The 19,974-nt window shown below is 46.9% G+C and overlaps 1 protein-coding gene across 1 annotated transcript in view; it reads left to right on the top strand.

Annotated features, from left to right (window-relative positions):
• The first annotated feature begins 18,137 nt into the window (after positions 1–18,137).
• The window catches only part of PRR33 (proline rich 33), a 92,923-nt gene continuing 91,086 nt past the window's right edge, over positions 18,138–19,974 (top strand). Inside the window, exon 1 of the mRNA XM_069623944.1 lies at positions 18,138–18,230. The gene's annotated coding sequence lies outside the window, so the exon portion shown is untranslated. The remainder of the gene's footprint in view (positions 18,231–19,974) is intronic.

The following is a 19,974-nucleotide window of genomic DNA, read 5'->3' on the forward strand; positions in this document are numbered from 1 at the left end:
ACCACAATGATCCAGTTTAAAGAAGATACTCCCTAATCATTCCCAGGCCTGATGTTTTCACTATCAGTCTTATTCGTGGCTTTGGCGAGCTGCCCTTATGTCTGGATGTGCTAAGGAAATGGCAGGTGCTGTATCTAAATGGCTCTGGCATAAATTACCATTGTCAACAACAGGAAAACCACACTGTTTGCACCATGGATGGCTGAAGCATTTAAAGCTTGAACCTGAAAAAGAAGTGGAGATGAGTTACATACATTCCCTCTTATTTCAAGAGTCCCCCAAGGAATGAGATTGGGAGTAATTATATCTTGAGCGTCAGTTACTAGCAAGGCAGCCACCATCTATTGGTGTCCTGAATTGAGAGGAATCAGAGAATACTAGCCGTTGGGACACTTCCAGATAGAGAACAGAAGAGGAAATGCAAGAATTCCTTAAGTAATTGGGAATCTGCATCAAGTACCAGAAAAGACACAAAAGTCATGTTTGGGATAGAGCGGGCTCTTTCCCCTATTTAAGAAGACTCTTTCCGGCAAAAGACACTTTAACAGCACAAGACACTTTCCCCTGAAGAATGTCCTACATGTTTGTTTTATTAAGGACAGAAACTTGTACAAGTCGGGTTTTTTGGAAATACACTAATAGGGAATAGGCTGAAAGTAGTGAGGCATGGGAATCAGAGTGTGATGTGTACACATATTTGTGATCCTCGAGAAATTATTGCAACATTACTCACTTATGGTGTTTCTACTTGTGTGGTTTTAACATATTGTATGTGTTTTATGTATTATGATAATTTTTATGATTGTTTTTATGAAATGTATTGATGTTTAACTAATAAAATTTGTGATAATGCACTTCACTAGATGTGGGAAGAGTATGAGTTCACCTGATAAAATATAGGACTTTCTTCTTGTATATAGAAATTATATGTTCACAGAGTAAGAAGTCTGTAGATCCCCCCCTGTGACTTGGAAGCGCTTTGAGAATATAAATAAATTACCATTGTTTCAGTCAAATGGAAGAAGACCACTGTTTGGGACCTAATCTCATCTATTTATTGCATTTTCTGATGTTTCAACGTGCGTGTGCTTTCTTGCGGTGTCCACTTGGGGCGCTGCATATTCATTCGTATTGTAATCAATTGGCACTGTAGCTACTTGCACCTGGCATTCGGGGATATGTGTATTTCTCACTGCTACCATCTAAAACTAATTAACTTTAACAATTGTGCTGTTTGCCCTGGGAAACGTTATCTGTTGTGGTTTCCGCTTGCTATGCCGAACTCCCCTCGGCGCACTGATCTTAGTTACCTGGGGCTACTGTCTGATCTACGTGAGCCCTGGAAACTGTGTTAAGACATTGTATGTCAGGCTGCAGTATTTCACAATTGAGGCCTTGTTAGGTTTATTCTAAAATGGCAGAACTTTGGATTATTCTCCACCATGTTGTGCCCTTCGTCTCTTACATGTTAATGTTCTTCATCTCTTTGTATGCGTATTCTTCGTGTCTATGTGCAAATATTCTTCATGTCTACGTGTAAGTGTTCTTCATGTCTGCGTGCTCTTCATGTCTCTTGCATTTACTTCGTGTGTGTGTGTGTGCCACCATTTAATTACTCCCTACCTATGTGTATAATAAGTGCAACTACCTGCCGCCCTACTTGTGTCACACCATCTATTCTACTCTGAACGGCAGCTACATGTCTCTTAATGTTTTGTTAACGACCTACTGCACTTTTCTCAGCCTTTACTTTTGCTCGTGATCATGGTGGGGGACAGGTGGGGTTGTGGAGGGCGTGGCCAATACTGGTGCAACTCTTATCTCCATTACCACAATCCCCTGGTCAATACCCTGAATCGCTGGGCTAGTGGCAGAGGCTTGTCACATGCACAGTGCAACAACTTCTGGCCCATTAAGACATACCCAAGGTCCCCTATCAAACAGAATTGAAACACTGTACTGCACAGGAAAGCTAATACAGACCCTGTAGCGTGGAATATGCTGCTTTCTAGCTTGAAAACACATGATTCTTCAAGCGATAGAGCTATGACTTGCAGCTCCTAGACGTGTCCTGTTCCTTGCGAAAGCTGGGGCTAAAATGGCGCTAAACATGCAAGACCACTGCAGAGCTCATATGCCGATCCAGACACCTCTATCAGAAACACATGTGGTCCAATGTATATTCAAAAGCAAACAATCCTGCACTATTAAAATGTTTGAGACACAACTGCAAGCTCCGAAGGTGAGTCTGGTCTGGGCATAGAACATGGGGAAATAAAAGCATGCAAAGACAACTCGGCAGTGTAGGAGTTCAGAAAAGGAGGTGGTGCAGTTTGGCAAAGGCTAGGGATAGGAGAGAAAGGAGAAGCTGAGTGTAGAGGAGGAGCACAAGAGACAGAAAGGAAAGGAGGCGGGTGTAAGGAGGAGCAGGGGCATTGGGGGAAGAGTGTAAGATCTCAGGAGTAGAGAGTGAAAAGAGGAGCAGGGAAGGTGCACGGGAGAGTAAGGTTTCAGATAGAGAGGGTGAAGAGATGAGCACAGGCAAGGAAAGAGGTGCTAACAGGTGGAGCAGAGGTGTGGAAAGGGGAATAAGCACTGGAGACGAGGTGGTGAAAGGAGGAGCAGAGCAGAGGCATAGCCAGGACTGTCTAACAAGTGGGGCCTGAAGCTAATGTAGTTGGGCCCACCGCACTGACATTAACATATGTAAATGCCCACACAGCGCTGCTTAGTGGGTATTTAAAGATTTTGGACGGGCCTTACCCACTTACGCCCTAAACTGTCTAGGCCTCTGGAGCAGAGCAGTGGAAGGAAAGAATAGGAGTTGTAAAGCATGGGAAGAGATTTAAGATCAGAGGAAGGGGCTGGGAAAGGTGCAGACACATGCCCTGTGCCAAACGGGTACATGTGATTGGTGGGAGGAGGAATGTGCATGTGGCAAAGAGTCGAGGAGGTGCTTAAAGAGTCAGTGGAGAGCCAGAACCCCAGAGGAGGCGTAGTTAAGGAAGGGCTCCCTAGGAAAAATCTTACATTGGGGTAATGCAGAGGAAGGCCATGATAGCTGGGCAAGTAGTGAACATAGTTCCCTGAAAGAGATGTGTCTAAAAGGGACAGAGAGGCAGCTTTTAAAACCTCTAAACCAGCCTCCCTCCTAGTGACCACTGACAAAACAGGCCTCTCACCGCTATTGGTGGTCTAAGACTGGTGGTACCTCTGAAAGACTATTCAAGGCTGGTAAGAGATCACCAGCCTCGAATAGGGACAACAAAATGACTGAAGCACTTCTCTAGGCCATTTAGAGGAACAACCCTGCTAAGAACATGACCTCTCCCCCATCTAAGAGAATAAGAAGAACTTAGAGAATTGAGTAACGCAGGGGAGAGACCGAATACTAAAGAGATTTTTCTATTGGAAGAGGAAAGACTTGCTATGTTTTCAGCCCACAGCATTTTGTTTGAGTTGCGTCATCCTGATTTCATCTGGAGAAGAAAACCCCAACTGGGGAAGAGGCTTGTCAAAGACTGTTTTATTATATCCAAAGTAGCACTATTCAGACAAACCCAAGGAATACATTAAGACCTGTTGTCTCATCTAGAGCGGAAAGACATTTTGTCCTAGAACCAAAGGGGCCCCGGGTTGAGATGATGCATGTCAGGTTGAGAGGAGGCTTCAATACTGTCCCGAGTTGTGTTTTCCTTTCCTCTTGCAAAGCCCTTCTTTGTGAAACTTATTTAATAAATCAAAACACTCAGCCGAACTTTTAAAAATCTTCAAGGAGCTGGCCAAATCCTGCTCTAGTCTCCACCTCTCCTGGTCCCTCCCAGGCCCTTTCCATGGCTCTGGCTTCTCATTTCACCACTAAAACTCAGGACATCCTGTCTACTCTCTCCTCTCCCTCTATCATTCCAGTCCCCTCTCTGGCCGTATCGCCTCTTCCTTTCTCCTCCTTCTCCCTGTTCACTCCCGGTGATATTTCTAGCCAAGTCCGATCTAATAAAAGTCTTGTCAAATCAGGTGCTCCCCTGCTCCTCCAGAACCATTAAGGACCCTAACGACACCCATGCTCCAGCCTTGGCTGATTTCGGCAATCACTATTTTGCCTCTAGAACCTTTACCTCCCCCTTAAGCAATCTCTTTTGTACTCCCTCCTTAAGAAGACCTCTGCCGATCCTTCCTCTGTGGCAAACTATCGCCTGATCTCTAACACTCCTTTCCAGGGCAAACTCCTGGAAAGGCTGTCCATCTCCCAGCTTAATCTACATTCTGAATCTGTTGGTTGTCTCCATGACCACCAGTCTGGTTTCGGAGCAGCCACAAGCACGGAAACTGCCCTCCTGAACACCCGTGAAGACTTGCTTTCCAATCTACACTTAAACCTTCCTTCTGCCCTCATTCTCTTGATCTATCCTCTGCTTGCGACACGATCAACCAAGCCATCCTGCTCAATCAGCTCTGTGATAACCTGGGCATCTCTGGTCAGGCCCTAGCCTGGTTGACCTCCTTTCTCTCAGATCGACCCTCTCAGGTCCAACTTGTATCTTTTCTCTCTTCTGTTTCTCTCTCTACATGTGGTGTCCCCCAGGGGTCTAACTTCTCTCCCTTGCTCTTTAACCACTACTTGGCACCTCTGGCCCACCACATCTCTACCTTCTGTTCTAACTTTCAGTGTTATGCAGATTACGCCCAGATCTCCTTCAGGCTCCCCTCAGCCTCTTCTGCTCCTTCTCTCACACCTGACTGTATGTACCCAATTCAGGAATGGTGTGCCTCCAAAGATCTCTTCCTTAATGCCAGTAAGACTGATATCCTCCTCATTGGGACACCTGCTCCCACCTTTCCTCTCTCACTCTGGCCGCTCACCCTGGGCCCTCTACCTACACCTTCCTCTGAGGCTAAGAACTTTGGTGTCATCTTCGACTTCACCCTCTCCTTCTCTTCTCACATCCCTGACGTCTCGAAGAAGTCACACTATCAGCTGCATCCCCTCAGAGGTATTCTTCCTTTTCTCACTTTCCCCCAGAAACTCACTGTCTCCAGAGCCATGGTCCTCTTTAGGCTGGACTACTGCATCAGCCTCTTTCTGAATCTGCCTGCCTCTATCCTTCGCCATTTACAACTAATCCAAAACAAGACTGCAAGCCTTGACCTTTGCCTCAAGCCCAGGGATTGTATCTCTCCAGCCCTGAAATCTCTCCACTGGCTCCCTGTGGCTGCAAGGATCGAATTCAAAACCCTGCATCGTCCACAAGGCTTTTTGGGGCCGGGGACCACACTACATCCAACTTTCTCTTCTTAAGCATCTTCCTTTGCAAGCGCTCCACTCATCCACCTCCAACTCTCTTAGGGTCAGACGCTTCTCCAGGCAGAGAGTGGGGGGTAGATCTTTTTCCCAGCTGGAGCCTCGCTCTGGAACAGCCTCTATGCCTCTCTCAAACTTGAGCAGGACCACCTAAGGTTCCGGAAGCAGCGCAAGACCTTCCTTTTCGCTAGCGCTTTCTCTCTCCCTCTCCCTTGCTGATGTCCCTGTCTGCTGTGCATCCTGGTTACCTGGCCACCCACTGAATTTAGGAGACTAGGCTTCTGCATGACCAGTTGCCCTTGCACTGCCTCCCTGCCTCCCAGCCTCCAAACCACTTAGCGACTGTATCTGCAACCCTACAGTTCCCTGACTTTCTGCACTAATGAGCCATCTCCCTTGCAGCACTTAAGAGTCCATTTGACCTCTCCTCTCCCCTCCCACTACCCCCAGCACTCTCCCCCTCCTATCCCCCGCACTTGCACAATCTGAATGACACAAGGCCTAGTAAGATCGTTGTTTTGTCCTCCTCCTGTCTTTCCTTCCTTGTCGCACCTAGAAATACTTGTGTACAGGCACGTAATAAATGACTTATCATATCATATTGTTGCAAGGTCATTCACATGCCATGGCTGTGATTATCCCATCAGTGTATCGTAATAGTTGCCATGCAGCAATGATTTACTTTGCACCTAGAGACGTTCTTTGCCTGATGGGGAGAGCATCAATATCTATGACACTGGTGCACCGAGAATGGGGTTCAACCTAAGCCCAAAGACTAAAGTATGCATGTCACAGATCAAGCTTTTGAATTTATAGGTTACAAGGATCCTGCACTATCTACCTTGGTGGACCTAGGGCAACAAAAAGATTCTCAGAGGTCAGTAGTGCCCGAACTTCACAGAGGCCTCAGAGATAATAGATACCACATACCCTCTGTGACGGGCGACCACAGCATACAGCAAGAGAGGATGGAAGAACCATGGCCAGGAATGAAAATAGGTTCCTGGCACCCAGACTACACCATTTGTTGGCCACCTCAATTCTGTCCACTCATGCAGTAACCATGGGGACTACCGAAGCGATGGCTAAGCTGTCTCAGACTGGGCATGCTGTCCGAAGATCTAGGGCACAATGAACCGAATAGGAAGTGACTGGTAGCATTCTTGCCTTTAACTCTGAAGCTTCCTTTTCTCCCTTTGCCTCATCTAGTCCTTCTTAAGCCTGCAGGCATAAGCCCTCTTTCTTGGCACACACTTGCTACTATGGGCAACCAAATTTGACTTCTGTTCTCCAGAAAGTTAAAATCAAAGAACTCCTGTTCCTCATCTCATCTTACATCAATTTAATTCAGGGGTAGAAACTCCTACTATCCAACACAAGAGGTCAGTGACTCCCATCATCTCTCAGCTAGATTCCTCGATTACCCTGCAGCATGGAAACATAGGGGCATGGAGGAAGAAGGCTATTGAGGAGCAGCTCCTGAGAGTTCTGCACAGGAGACTTAAGGCGTGACCAATATGCAATGTGGGCCCCTGACCATTCATCATTGCCTTTAAGTCACAAGTGGGGTTCCCCGGTGAGTCTCTGAAACCCTGGGGATGGACTGATGCAACGTGGAGAGAAGCAGATGGACAACTACTCTCAATCTTGAACACTGTTCAGTAGAGATGTGCTTCTGTAAGAGTTTCCCAGTTGATCCAACTCCTGAGCCATTTCAGGTTGGTTGCAGGAATGGCATTTGGGGCAATGGCCAAGGCTTAGTTACCAGCCCCCTCCACCTATAGACCAATGGGTAGTGTGTTGCTAGAATACTTTGAGCACGCTAAAGGGGCATTTAGGGTCAACTTTAAAAAGGCCAGTACTCAGAATGTGATTCTTGCAAAGACTTCAATATGTATCAGAAGAGAGTGTTCACGTTTTGTCTTACTTGGGAAAAATTGCCTTTTTCCATAGATTTCGTGACTTGGCCCTAAAAGAACAATTCCTCTGTGGATTGATGGGACCAATTAAGGTACTGCTGTTGGACTGTGGTCTCCTATGTTTGCAAGGTACTTTTAAGGCAAATGTCTAAGAGGGAAATTGGGAAGGATAGCTCAAGAGCAACGCGTTTGTCTAGGAATCAAGACAACGCAGCGCAACAGAGGTTTGAATTCTGATCTAGCACTTAGATACCACTTGTTGGTTTTAAGCGCGTTATAAAAGAACAATTATTTTAATAAAATGCTTGGTGTACCAGATGGAAAAAATAATCTATAAGGTAGGGTATGCCCGTAACCTGAGGGCCTGGGGAACATAGTATATAAAGGGAAAACTTATACGGGATAATACATTCTGCCATTATATAGTAAATTATTCTGTGTTAAAAAAAAATACCTACAATATAATGCGATGGAGGGAACATAAAAACCAAGAGGGGTCCTGGGAGTACCTCTGGCGGACATTAGTCCCGGTTACAAGAAACGTACCTAGAGTCTTTAGCTCACTATCTTTCACAGAGAGGAAATATCTAAAACATATCAGTCTTTGTCCTGCCCTACGGCAGTCCAGCACCGAAATACTAAGCAATTCTCCTCTGAACAAGAGTACCAACAGCAACCCCAGACACGTGTTTCGGTCTGGTTGGACATCATCAGTAGGGTGGAGCTGTGCCTCTCTAAGAATAGTCAGCAAGGGGTCCACGTCTGGATTGCCCTAGTAACTTAGGGTGAGACCCAAAGTTACTTAAATTTTCAAAAAACAAGGGGGGTCCTGGGAGTCCATCTGCCGGACATATGTTTCTGTTATGAGAGACTTACCCAGAGTCATTAGCTCACTATCTTTCACAGAGCGGAAATATCTAAAACATATCGGTCTTTGTCCTGCCCTAGGGCAGTCCAGCACCGAAATGCTAAGCTACTGATGAGGTCCAACCAGACTGAAACACGTGACTGGGGTTGCTGTTGGTACTCTTGTTCAGAGGAGAATTGCCTAGCATTTCGGTGCTGGACTGCCCCAGGGCAGATCAAAGGCTGATATGTTTTGGATATTTCTCCTCTGTGAAAGATAGTGAGCTAAAGAATCTGGGTAAGTCTCTCATAACGGGGACTAATGTCCGGCAGATGGACTCCCAGGACCCCCCTTGTTTTTTGCATATTTAAGTAACTTTGGGTCTCACTCTAAGTTACTAGGGGAATCCAGACGTGGACTTCTTGCTCACTATTCTTAGAGAGGCACAACTCTACCCTACTGATGAGATCCAACCAGACCGACACCAACAAAGCCTGCCCTTACACTCTCCAGCAATCTAGGAGCGCTGTTTCTAAAGGATATCCCGCCGTTTGAATGAAGCCGTAAAGAAGGCTGTAGAAAATGGCCGTAATTTATAGCAGCGTGTGTAGAACGTGATGTTGTCATCACTCTTGCTGAACCGCTCATATTGCTTGGAAGCAACATCTGTATAGAATATTAAAATGGGAATTCTCTCAGGCGCATACTTCCACTCAATGTCCTGAAATCCTTTAAATGAAAGTTCGATATAAAATAACCGTAAGACGATGCAGTGTATGTTTGAGTGTATAGGTGCCGTCATGACGTCATTGCGTGGAGCGTGAGTGGCGTCATTAATATGGGCTAACTGCAGGTAAGTATAGGTGTATAGATTAGCACCCGGTTTTGTAAAATGGCATTCACCCTTCAAGGCCTTCATAGAGAATGTCCCCATATCATATGCATAATGGCAAGAGATAAACAAAGTTCTGCAAGTGAATGCTAAGTAGTAGTGGTGTGAGTCAAATCAGATGAGCTAATTGTACATAAGTGTAGGGGTGTTGGAAAAGCACCCGTTTTTTTACAATTCACTTTAAAACGGCATTCGGCCTTCATTGAGGATGTCCCCCTATGATATGCTAAGTGGCATGAGAAAAACGAAGTTCTGCAAGTGAGTACTAGGTGGCAGTGGTGTGAGTCCAGTGATTTCAATTCCAAACCTACAACACAAGTCTGCCCTTATATAGGTTCACATTCTAATGACCCTCCTTGGGATGGAGTCCTATCCTTACCAAGACACTCATGTATAGCTCGAATGGACCTTTATAATTACACAGTTAATCACCCAGATGAAGCTGAACTTCGAGCAAAATTGTCCACTGGTACGCAATCTATAAAACTGTGCAACTGCTGCCTTCTTATGAGCTCACATTCTATATCTGCTTTACCTCACTAGTAATGCTCATTACCAGTAAACTGCCATTTCCCCCATTTTCTAGTTATGAGTACATCCTACAGTTACAACACAGATATCCAAATACAGATCGCATTATATGTAATCTTCTGTCTCATTAGAGAGTGCACAGTATTATGCCTTCATCCAATCAAAAATTTTAAAAACGACCTAATGAGTATTGCAGTGCCTAAGTTGTCTGTTAAATTGTATTTACTCCAGGGTAGGTTTGTAGTGCTGTGAATAATATTTGTATACATTGTCATAAAAAGGGGCCCAGATAGAATTCCAAGTTCATGCCGAGTGGCGCCATCGAATCCAAACAGTGGATCCAAAACAGCTCTCTTTGTGATAGGCGTCTAGCTAGGTCACCTCCTCTTGGGAGGGGATGTATGACTTCCAGTATGATGGACCTCAGTTGTGCCGTGATATGTCTATTATCCTTGAAATGTCTATAGGCTGAGGATTTCAAATTCGCAGTTCTCAGATTTGACTTGTGCTCAGTCCTTCTTCCCTTTGCCTTCGGCGTCATTTTACCAACATCATATCTCCAGCAGGGACATCTTAAGGCATAGATAACATTTTTGCTATCACACGTTGCGTAGTCCTTAAGTTTAATATTTTTCCCATTGTTGGGATGTCATATATATTCACCTTTTATTATGGTGGAGCAGTGCATGCAAATGTTCCACATTTTCGTTTATGAAGGATGGTTTGTGTTGTCTTTCTTGGTCTTTCTACTTTAACTAGAGTGTCCCTCAAGTGCTTGCCTCTTTTATAGGCCAACATAGGTGGTTCTGGGAAGAGTCGTCGTAAATTAGGGTCATGCCTGATCAATTCCCAGTTTTTATTGATGATCTTCTTCACCTGATAACTCTGCGAGGAGAATCACAGACTATCTATCAGTCTGGTGTTCTCTTTCTTCGGGATTCCTTTCAGGAGTTCTAACCTGTCATGTTGTTCAATTCTTAGTAATGCCCTTTGCAACACATCTTCCGGACATGTTTCATATTCCTTCTCTAGGTTCTCATTGTTAGAAACAATCACTTTTAATCTCAAGAACTGGCTGCACAGTAAACTTTCCTTCAGATGTTTCGGGTGAAAGCTATTGTAATGTAGCGTGTTATTCACATCTGTGGGTTTTCTGTATATGGCTGTAAGTAGTTCAGTTCCTGTGTAAGCCACTGCTACGTCCTAAAAATGGATCTCAGGATCCCCTACCTCCATTGTAAATTGGATCCGATCATGGCAGCTGTTTAGATAATCAAAGAATGGTAGGAATTCTTTGGTACTGTTCCAAATGCCAAACACGTCATCGATGTAACGTTTCCAAAATGTTATTTTAGGTGTCCATGGTTGTGTGTCCAATACCTGTGTCTTTTCAAATTGGTACAGAGAAATGTTTGCATAACTTGGGGCTACTGAGGAGCCCAACGAAGTCCCTGCTATCTGCAGGTAAAATTGTCCTTCATATCTGAAGTATTGTTCAAGATTAATTTAATCAATTGTATCGCACACACCTTATGTGTTTGTATATTCTCATGTTCCAATAGAAACCATTACATGGCATCAATGCCTTCTCTGTGAGGAATGGAAGCATACAAACTGTTGACATCTAAGGAGAAAAGTATCAAGTTAGGTTCTGTAAATTGTAGTTCCCCTAGCAGTTGTAAGACGTGAGATGTGTCTTTAAGGTAGGTAGGTGTGGCCTGTATTAGGGGTTGTACAGCTGTGCCAAGATGTATGGCCAATGGGTGAAATACAGTTTCCGTGCCTGTGACCATAGGTCGGAATGGTGGATTGGTCGCATTTTTGTGAATTTTGGGGAGGGCATAAAAGACAGGAGTGACTGGAATTTTTTGAGTAAGAAATCAGCTGTACGATGAGTGATCCAATCTTCATCTCGTGCTTTGTTGATTATGTCTCTGATTAGCTCTTTTGTAGGTGTGAGTGGATCATTATCTAAGACCAGATAGGTTCTGGAATCTTGTGATAAGTCTAAACAACCCTTATGATAAAAGGATGTGTCCATGATGACAAGGGCTCCCCCTTTGTCTGCAGGTTTCATTGTGATGGAGATGTCTTCAGCAAGCTCCTTGAGATGTTTGAGTTGGTGTCCCCTAATGTTCGCCCTTTGGTGTTTGTTATAGTTAATCTTCTTCAGATCCCTTGAGGTCTTGAGTTTGAACATGTCTATTATCGGGTGGTTAACTTGTGGATGGAAGGAACTCTTGGATCTTAGCTCCAAAAACTCTGGGTAGCTTGTCAAAAAACACTTTAAGTTCCATCTATCTAATCAGTTTGAATAAATTCACCTCTTCTTCAAAACACAAACTGTTGTTGTACGGGATAAAAGATAAGCCCAGATTAAGAGTATCTAGCTGGGTTTTGTTCATATTATATATTCAGTACTAAGGAATCTGTTATTTGTTCCGTGGTCTTTGCTTTCGTTTTCCCTCTTCTGGTTTTCCTCTTTCTAAAAAAAGGAGTCTGACTACCTAAACCCTGTGAGACTGAAAGTGAGGGTTTCACAACATTGTTCCTTGTTGAACTGGCATAGCACTGGACCAGTTTCCTGCTTTACTGTTTGTGCTATAGTTCTGCTCCGTTTCCTATTTGCTCTAATCAGTGCCTTTAAAACTGCCAGATCTCCCATTTCATTTCCATGGCGAAACTTTCAGCCAGTCCTATTGTCACAGATGCCACAGAAGCACACAGAGCCTGGTGACAATGCAAGATGTTCTTTATTTAGTATGTAGAATCCTAAAGTCCAGCTGACCTGGGGGTTTCTGGGTAGGTTTGGCGCTAGAGCCAGCCCTCTCTATTTCCTCTTCCTTGGGAGGCCAGTCACAGCCCTGATGTCCGAAGTACACTGGTTTGTGCTGTAGAATGGTAACCCCTACTAACTATGATCTTTCCTTGTCTACTTATGGCCTCCCTAAATGGATGGCTCTCTGACTCCCTCAGGGACTTTCTATCTCTCCTTACTCTAGCCTCGCTTAGTGTATGACAGGGGTTCGGGTCTGTGCCTTGCACTCACTCGGTTGGACTTGTTCAAAGCCATCCACGCTCACCCTGCCCTTGCCCTTGCTCTCCTACCTACCACTCTCCTCTCTCCACTCTACTGCTAGACTACTTTTCATCACCTCCACCTTTTGATGTTAATTCTACTCTTGACTTCTTTCACACCACTTCTCTCCTCCCACTGTTACTGCTTCCTAACGCTATCCCTTTCTTCACATTTGTATCTCGTTCATGCACATTCACACTGTAGTCCTTTCACCACTCCCACTCTAATACCACACAAACTATGCAACCCACAGTTTCTTCACTTGTCTCTCAGTCCACCTCCTTTCTTGCCCTTGACCTCCCTCACACAACCCACACTGCCCCATTGCCATCCTGGTGTAAGCCCCACCCCCACCCCGGGATAGGTCCCCTCTCCCTATCCAATGTGGAGTCATTGCCAGAACTTGGGGCAAGGAGAAAGGGAATGAAGGTTGGAAAAGAAGTCCAAGCCCCACTCGCTTCTGCTATAGGGCACTCTTACTGGCCTTCCGAGACATTGGCAAAGGTTTCACCTGTCATGTGTCAGCGGGCTCACCGGAGACAGTGGTCCCATTCCCTCTCTGGGCTGTCACTGATCATGCACCCTGCCCTGGCTGATGGTGGGCACTGTATGGCTCAGAATACAGCTAAGTCAGGCAGCAGCAACCCTCTCTCTTCCCTGTTGCATCGGTGTCCTATGACGTCGGTTCCTGGTCTCTGGCTGCGTTGCGAGCTCCCCCTATTTAGGACGGATCCTGTCCCTGTGGCCCAGGTGGCCCCATCCAACTGCCAGAGCTATTTCCGCGTCCGAGTCTTCCTGCCACCCAGACATTGCGACTACATCTTTCCTCCCGGTAACCCTTGGTCGATCTGAGGGTCTGCAACATGGTCTCCGCCACTGGGTTCCTGGTGGCTTCTGTGTCCAGGTGAGGAGCAAGACCTCGAGGAAAGGAGGGATTTGGGGATCTAAAGCCATGTACCCTGGCATGTGGTTTGGGAAGGTATATGGTTAGGTCTCCCCCCAGACAAGGACAACGTACTGGCCAGATCATACTGTACTATTCACTCTGCTTTACTCCTTTGCTCCTGCTTTGCCCCACCACTCCTCCTTTACTAAGGTTCTAGTTCTGTGTATTTACTGTATCTATTACTCCTCTTTACCCCTGCAGGTATTTTGGTCCCTTGTATACCCAATACTGTATTGACTTGTCTGCCCGTTCAAATGGCCAACTCTCAAGTTGCTTTCCAATATCTGCCACTTGTGAGAGGCATGCGTTTCGTCTTTTCCCAAATCAGTCAGTGCACTATAATAATTGATGAGCTCATCTGGATTCACCTTCCTGGGTCTATGGTTATCAACAACTCATCAGCATAAAGCAGTGCCTTGCCCTCAAAATCTCCCTCCTCCCCCTCGTGTCTTTCTACCTGGCATTGCCTCTAAACGTAATAGCAAGGGTCTCAATCGAAGGAGGATAAAGAAACATTGAAAAGGGGCTAGAGTTTGTCTAGGCCTTTAACAGTTGGGAAGTCCTTTGAAGATGGGCCATTCACATGTGTGCCTGTGCCTGATCCTATGTACAATGCGTGTAGGCTGTTTAGTTAAGTTTTTTCTAAAGCGTATCACCCCTAAGTAAAACTCACTGTTATCGAAAGCCTTCTGAGCATCAGGTCTACCACTATCCACCGATTTATTCTCCTCCCAGCTATCGGAATCTCACCTTCAAATTGGCTCATACTAACGTGCCCAAAACATACATTTTCCTCGGTATCTTAAGTCAGAGTTTTCTTAGGATATTTGTGGCTGCATTTATTTGGGAGAAACGGAAATGGCTAGAACAGTGGAAGTGGTCCTTTCCTGGATGAGAAATCAATGGGACATCTGGCTTGAGTTCAGAGAATAGTAGATTTCATAAATGCTCAGGCTGTGCATGTTTTGCAGTAGGGCGGCAAAGCAGGCACCATAGGTCTGTGAACGCTAACAGTTTAGGGTAGACATAGGCATTAGTGGGACTTAAAGTGCCTTAACTTGAATTTCTGGTTCCGGCAACTGAAAACATTATTAGACTCAGCTCAACCCGTTCAAGCATCTGTGTCATTGTCTCGCTAATGGAATCGAGGAGAATTGGGAGATTTCCTATTCGACACACATGTTGCTTGAATCCCTCGATCCTCTTTGAGTCAATTAATCATTGATTCCTGATCTGCCTGTAGATTCCAGGCAGGTAACACAGAGAGCGGCAGGTAACACAGAGAGCGAATTGGGTTAAAGCTTTTTCGAACAATAGCTACATATTGTTTCGAATTGGCGTCATCTTTTTTGAACCCAAAGAAACTATTAATTCAAACCACGTCGATTCAGCTCAGCCTTGTATGGGAAACTCAAAGTGAATAGCACCTTTCCTGTTTCCCGCGGTTGCCTTTTGATGGGGGCACAGAAATAGGCAGACAAAGTGGGAAGGACCTAGGCTGCGTGTGCTGTAGGAGTTACTTGTTTGTGATTTGTTTTATTTTGCAAAATGGAAACAGGGGAAAGGACTGGGAGAGCAGCAGTAGAAGGGTGGAGTTTAATCTGCAGAGAAGGGTGCTTTCCTACACTGCCCGAACCCTGCAGACCCTGGGTCAGTAACAGCAGCCACTACCTCAGGCTCTAGAGGTGAAGCAGTGGCAGCAGCAGCCTTCACCTCAGGCTCTAGAGGTGAAGCAGTGGCAGCAGCAGCCGCCACCTCAGGCTCTAGAGGTGAAGCAGTGGCAGCAGCAGCCACCACCAGCCACTCTTTTGCTGAAGCAGAGGGACATGGGAAGACCCCAAACATCAGGAGAGGCGAATAAAAAGAAGGGGTTCAGGGCATGGTGATAGTTAAACACTGCTCCACAGGAGCCCCCAAAACAAAAAGACTTCAAAAGGTGGTGTGTGACCTCTGTGGAGAGGTGATAGGCTGAAGCAAAGGCCCCATTTTCCCACCAAAAGCATGCTGCAGCACATGGGTAGGGGACGGGATGTCAATGTCACTACAGGTGCCTCAGCAGCAGCCACACCTTGCACCATTCCCACCTTCAGAAGAAGATGGAGAGCAGCCTGCTGCAAAGCCTCTTTCCCCAGAAGGACATGGAGACTGCCAGCTGTACTGGGATTTATCCCAGGTATGCAGAATGTGTCATGCGGCACTGTTGGAGGCAACAGTGAGAAATGGGTGATGTCAGGGTGGCACACCTAATGCACTTTCAAGCTGCCACATGAAAGACCCACCGGAGCAAAGATGAGTGCACAATTCTCTTTTTTTCACATTGTCATTCCCCAAATGTTATCCTTCCCCTGAAGAAAAGAAAAGGAGAACATCTAGAAAATCCCACTTTAAAAAAGCTAAAATAATCCTAGTTTACACAACGCTTTAAACTGGGTTCCTCCCACCTCTAAACACTGTAATAATTAAGCAATAAGCCCCGAACAAGGGGGGCATTACCACTTCAGGTAATGCCCTGGGCGCCCATAGTTACAGTCCCAAGCAGAGTTACAGGCCCCTCTGAGGGGCTTATTGCCATTAGTGCCCCAGACCACAAGACTTGGGTACTAAGAGCATTGCTCTCTGACATTCAAAGCGGGGGGCAGAGACTGGGGAAGAACCCCAACACTCCCCCCTTCCTTGGAGGCACAGAGCCAAACATCCAGCCTCTCTGCCATCCTCAAGACCACCAACATCCTGGGAATAATGAAAAGGAATAATTTCTCCAAAAGGTAAGTTGAAATGCTACCGTTGTATTTTCTATTATTATAATATTCTATTCTATTGCAGTATTTGCATTGCGTGCAGAGATAAACTGGAGGTACTGCCAGTGCAGTAACTCCACTCCAGGATTTATTGATAGCCGCTTCTGTGCTCCGCCATAGAGACGATATGACTGAGCAGCAGAAGCTGGCTTACACACTACTTCCTCGAACTAAGCACAGACCTGCAACCAGGCCAGTCCAGCGCCCCCGCAGCCGCCCCGAGAACCCAGCCCGCCTAGCGCCAGCAACACACTGCATGCCCCTCCCACCAACAGCCATCCCACGACCGCCCCATACTTATTACATGGACAAATGTTAATGTTAATGTTAAAGGACATTTGTACCGCGCACTATCACCACCGTAGTGGTCCCTTGGCGCTCTGGCGGCTCTGAAAGAGGAGGGGAGGTTGAGTTAGTGGGAGGAAGCAGGAAAAGTGCAAGAGAGCAGTGATGTGCTGTTGACAGCCTCAGCCCGGTGGGTCCGTTGGCTGGGCTTGGGGTGTTTTGTGGTCCGTAGTCGTCGTGTGCTGTTGTGCAAGTCTATGTGTGGTTTGTTTTGTTGTTGCATTGTTGTGAAGTTTGTGCGGATTGCTGCGCTTTAGGTTTGTGGTTGTGTTTGGTTAGAGATTGAGAGGTGTATGCAGAGGGATGGAATTGTCAGTTGGTTAGTTGGCATTGCTGTCCTTGCAATGGTGGGATTCCATCTAGGTGCGGCACCTGCTGACAGACACTTTTCTGTCTAGATTTGACGCGCGCTAGGTTCATAATTCTAAGTGTGGCACATGCTGACAGTCACATTTCTGTCTAGATGCGACGCAAGTTAGGTTCAGAACTCTAAGTGTGGTGCATGCTGAGAATCATATATGCTAATAATCACATTTCTGAGATTCCATCTATGTGTGGCATATGCTAACAATCACATTTCTGTCTAGATGCGACACAGGCCAAATTTGAGAAATATCCACAACCCACGTGTCCCCATTGCATTCTGGTATTTGTGGTCCCCATGGGGAGGGGTTAGCAGGGTGCTGGGAGCGCCCAGAGCCACATTAGGGGGAGGGGAAAGGTCGTGAGAGGGGGCCACTCTCCCTAGCACTTCTAAGCAATGGCACCAACATAAACCGGAAACTTTTACAAGAGTTACACAACAGAAATGCCCGAACCGTGGTGAGTGGAGGGAATCCTTTTTCCTCCCTGCCTGTCCTGAAGGTTACAGGGTGTTGGCCTGCCTGTTCTGTGCTTATAAGCACCCTTTGTGGGATGGGCTAAGCGTCTTTCCCCATCTTGCCCTTTTCGCACCTTGGGTTCCACCCCACGCCCCCCTCCGCCATGTCGGCCAGTCTGGTGGGGGCTCCCCATCTGCTCTTAGCTACGGAGTATGGGGGAGACGGGGGCTGGGGTGGCCTGGGTGATGCGTCCCCCCAGGCCTCCCTTGGCGCGTCCCCTGGCTGACACCAGCAAATAATGTGATGTATATTTTCCTTCACGAATTCTTGAAATCAGCTTTGTGTTTACTTCTGTTGTTCCCATTGTACAGCCCCTATACAGTAACAGAATATTGCTGTGTGTGCGCCACAGAGAGGACTCTGGCGGGACGGTGCAGCTGTGCGCCTTAGCCAGCAGAGGGTATATGCTGCTCGCGGGAGATTGCCCGGCACAGAGGTTCGGCCGGTCCTGGGCGCTCATGGCTCCTGTCTCCTTCCAGCGGCGCTGGACGACCCTATTTTGTATGTAAGAGGAGAGGGGGCTTTTAGGACCGGGCTGGCGAAGGACGGCAGGCGTTATTTTTGGCCGCGTCACCTCCGCCTCCTTACATTTGAAGGGCGGACGAGGGGTAAGGGGGCCAGAGGCGGATTCTGAAGGGCCCAGCTCCATGCGCCACCGGCTGCGAGTTGAGACCACCGCCGGCCATACCCCAGGTACAGTTCCCGCCGCCCTCTTACTCCAGAGACAGTGCTTAGTTACTGCAGGTCCCGGTGCAGCCGCGTTCCTCCCCGCGCTTTCCTTCCTCCGCCAGTCACACTGCCCCAGCCGCCCCCGCCCTGATTGTTACCTCAGGGGGAGGTAGAGGTCCCGCGCCTTTTTACCCAGGCACAATACCCACCATGAGTTCAGTACTCACGCATGCCTAGCCAGGTGCATTCTTTGCAGTACATCCCAAAGCAGGCACAACGTCACCTGCTAACATTCCAATCCCAGACAGGGCTCCCCAGCACCAGCCATACTCCTCGTAGTGCGCCCACAATCTGTACTTTACCAGGTGTGTGCTGACACCCGGCCCTAATCTGTTTGCAGTGCAGCACCTGTGGTAGGTCTTAACCCAGGTATGCTTAGGTGCTAAACTGCGTACAGAGCATACCATCCGCCCTCACCCCAGTACAATGCTTGCCACCAGTCTTAATTCACGCACAGCACAGGGATGCCATTTAGTTGATGGGCTGTGGGAAAGAGGTGGTGGATGGTGAGGTAAGAGAGCAGGGCCCGGATTGTTAAAGTATGAGAAGGCGGTTTTAGGTGGTGGTTTGGGTTTGGTTGACTGTCTGGAGGGGTGCGATTGGGAGACTGGAGGTTGTCAATTGTGGAGTGGTGCAGTTTTGGCAGATTGCATGGTGGGGGTACATTTGAGTTGGTGTCATGGTGTGGTTCATATTACTGGCATGAATGGTGAGGCTGCTGGATAATGGGGCAGGTTGGTATGTTGGGCACTTTAGGGTGGAATTGTGGTTAAGTTTGTTGGATGTTGAAATGGGACTGAGTTGGTGCATTGTGAGGTTGGTGTACTGTGGAATGGAGCCTGTGGAGCGGAGTCAGCGTATTGGGTATGATAGGATTGTTGGGTTGAGTGTTGTTGATGGATGCTGGCATTGTCTTTCAATGGCGGATAGTGAGGTGCGGTTGGGTTGATGCAGAGCGATTTGTGGGATGGAGTTGTTTTTCTTTCGCCTGTACGGGAGGTTGGCTGATTGTGTGGTGGGTAAGATTGCCAGGTCATAGAGCCGCACGGATGCCATGTACTGCCTGATGTGCGTCAGGGCAGACAGGCAGAAGTGGCATCCCAGTGGGATCTGGGACAGTCCGCAGGACGCCTGCTCCCTCTCTGTGGACTCCTCGCTCTTCTTCTGGGATTAGCAGGCAGTTCAGCAACACAGGCAAAGCCGCTCTCGCGAAGTGAAGTTTGCCCAGGTCATGTGCACATAGTTCATCTCGTCTTGCTTTTTATATGCATTTTGAGAATTGTAGCCTTGCATTTTTTAATGGAAAAGACTAAATGTAATTACGAAAATACTAACCAGAGCAGGAGTGGGTGACCCACTCGCATATGACACGGGGCAGTTTACCAGCTCTGGTACTATGCACTCTAAAACCCAGGGTCAGGCATATGGAATATGACGTCCCGGGGCCGCTGGGATCCATACACAAAAGAACACAAGACCACCAGAAAAGCACCACAAAATAACCAACAATACATCACAGACAGGCCACAGCAGAACTGTCAGCAAACACCTCCTCTAACCCAAAACAAAGCAGGCACACCAAATGCATTCACATATCTCGCTCACACACACAACGCCACAGCACCCTGTGTATCCATACTGTACATATATTTCAAAGGGCAACAGTTGTTGTTGCCCTGTAGTTACGTTGAAAAGTAGGACCCGTTGA

Source organism: Ambystoma mexicanum, chromosome 11 (genome assembly GCF_040938575.1).
Source record: "Ambystoma mexicanum isolate Mex_15411 chromosome 11, UKY_AmexF1_1, whole genome shotgun sequence".
Taxonomy (NCBI): Eukaryota; Metazoa; Chordata; class Amphibia; order Caudata; family Ambystomatidae; genus Ambystoma; species Ambystoma mexicanum.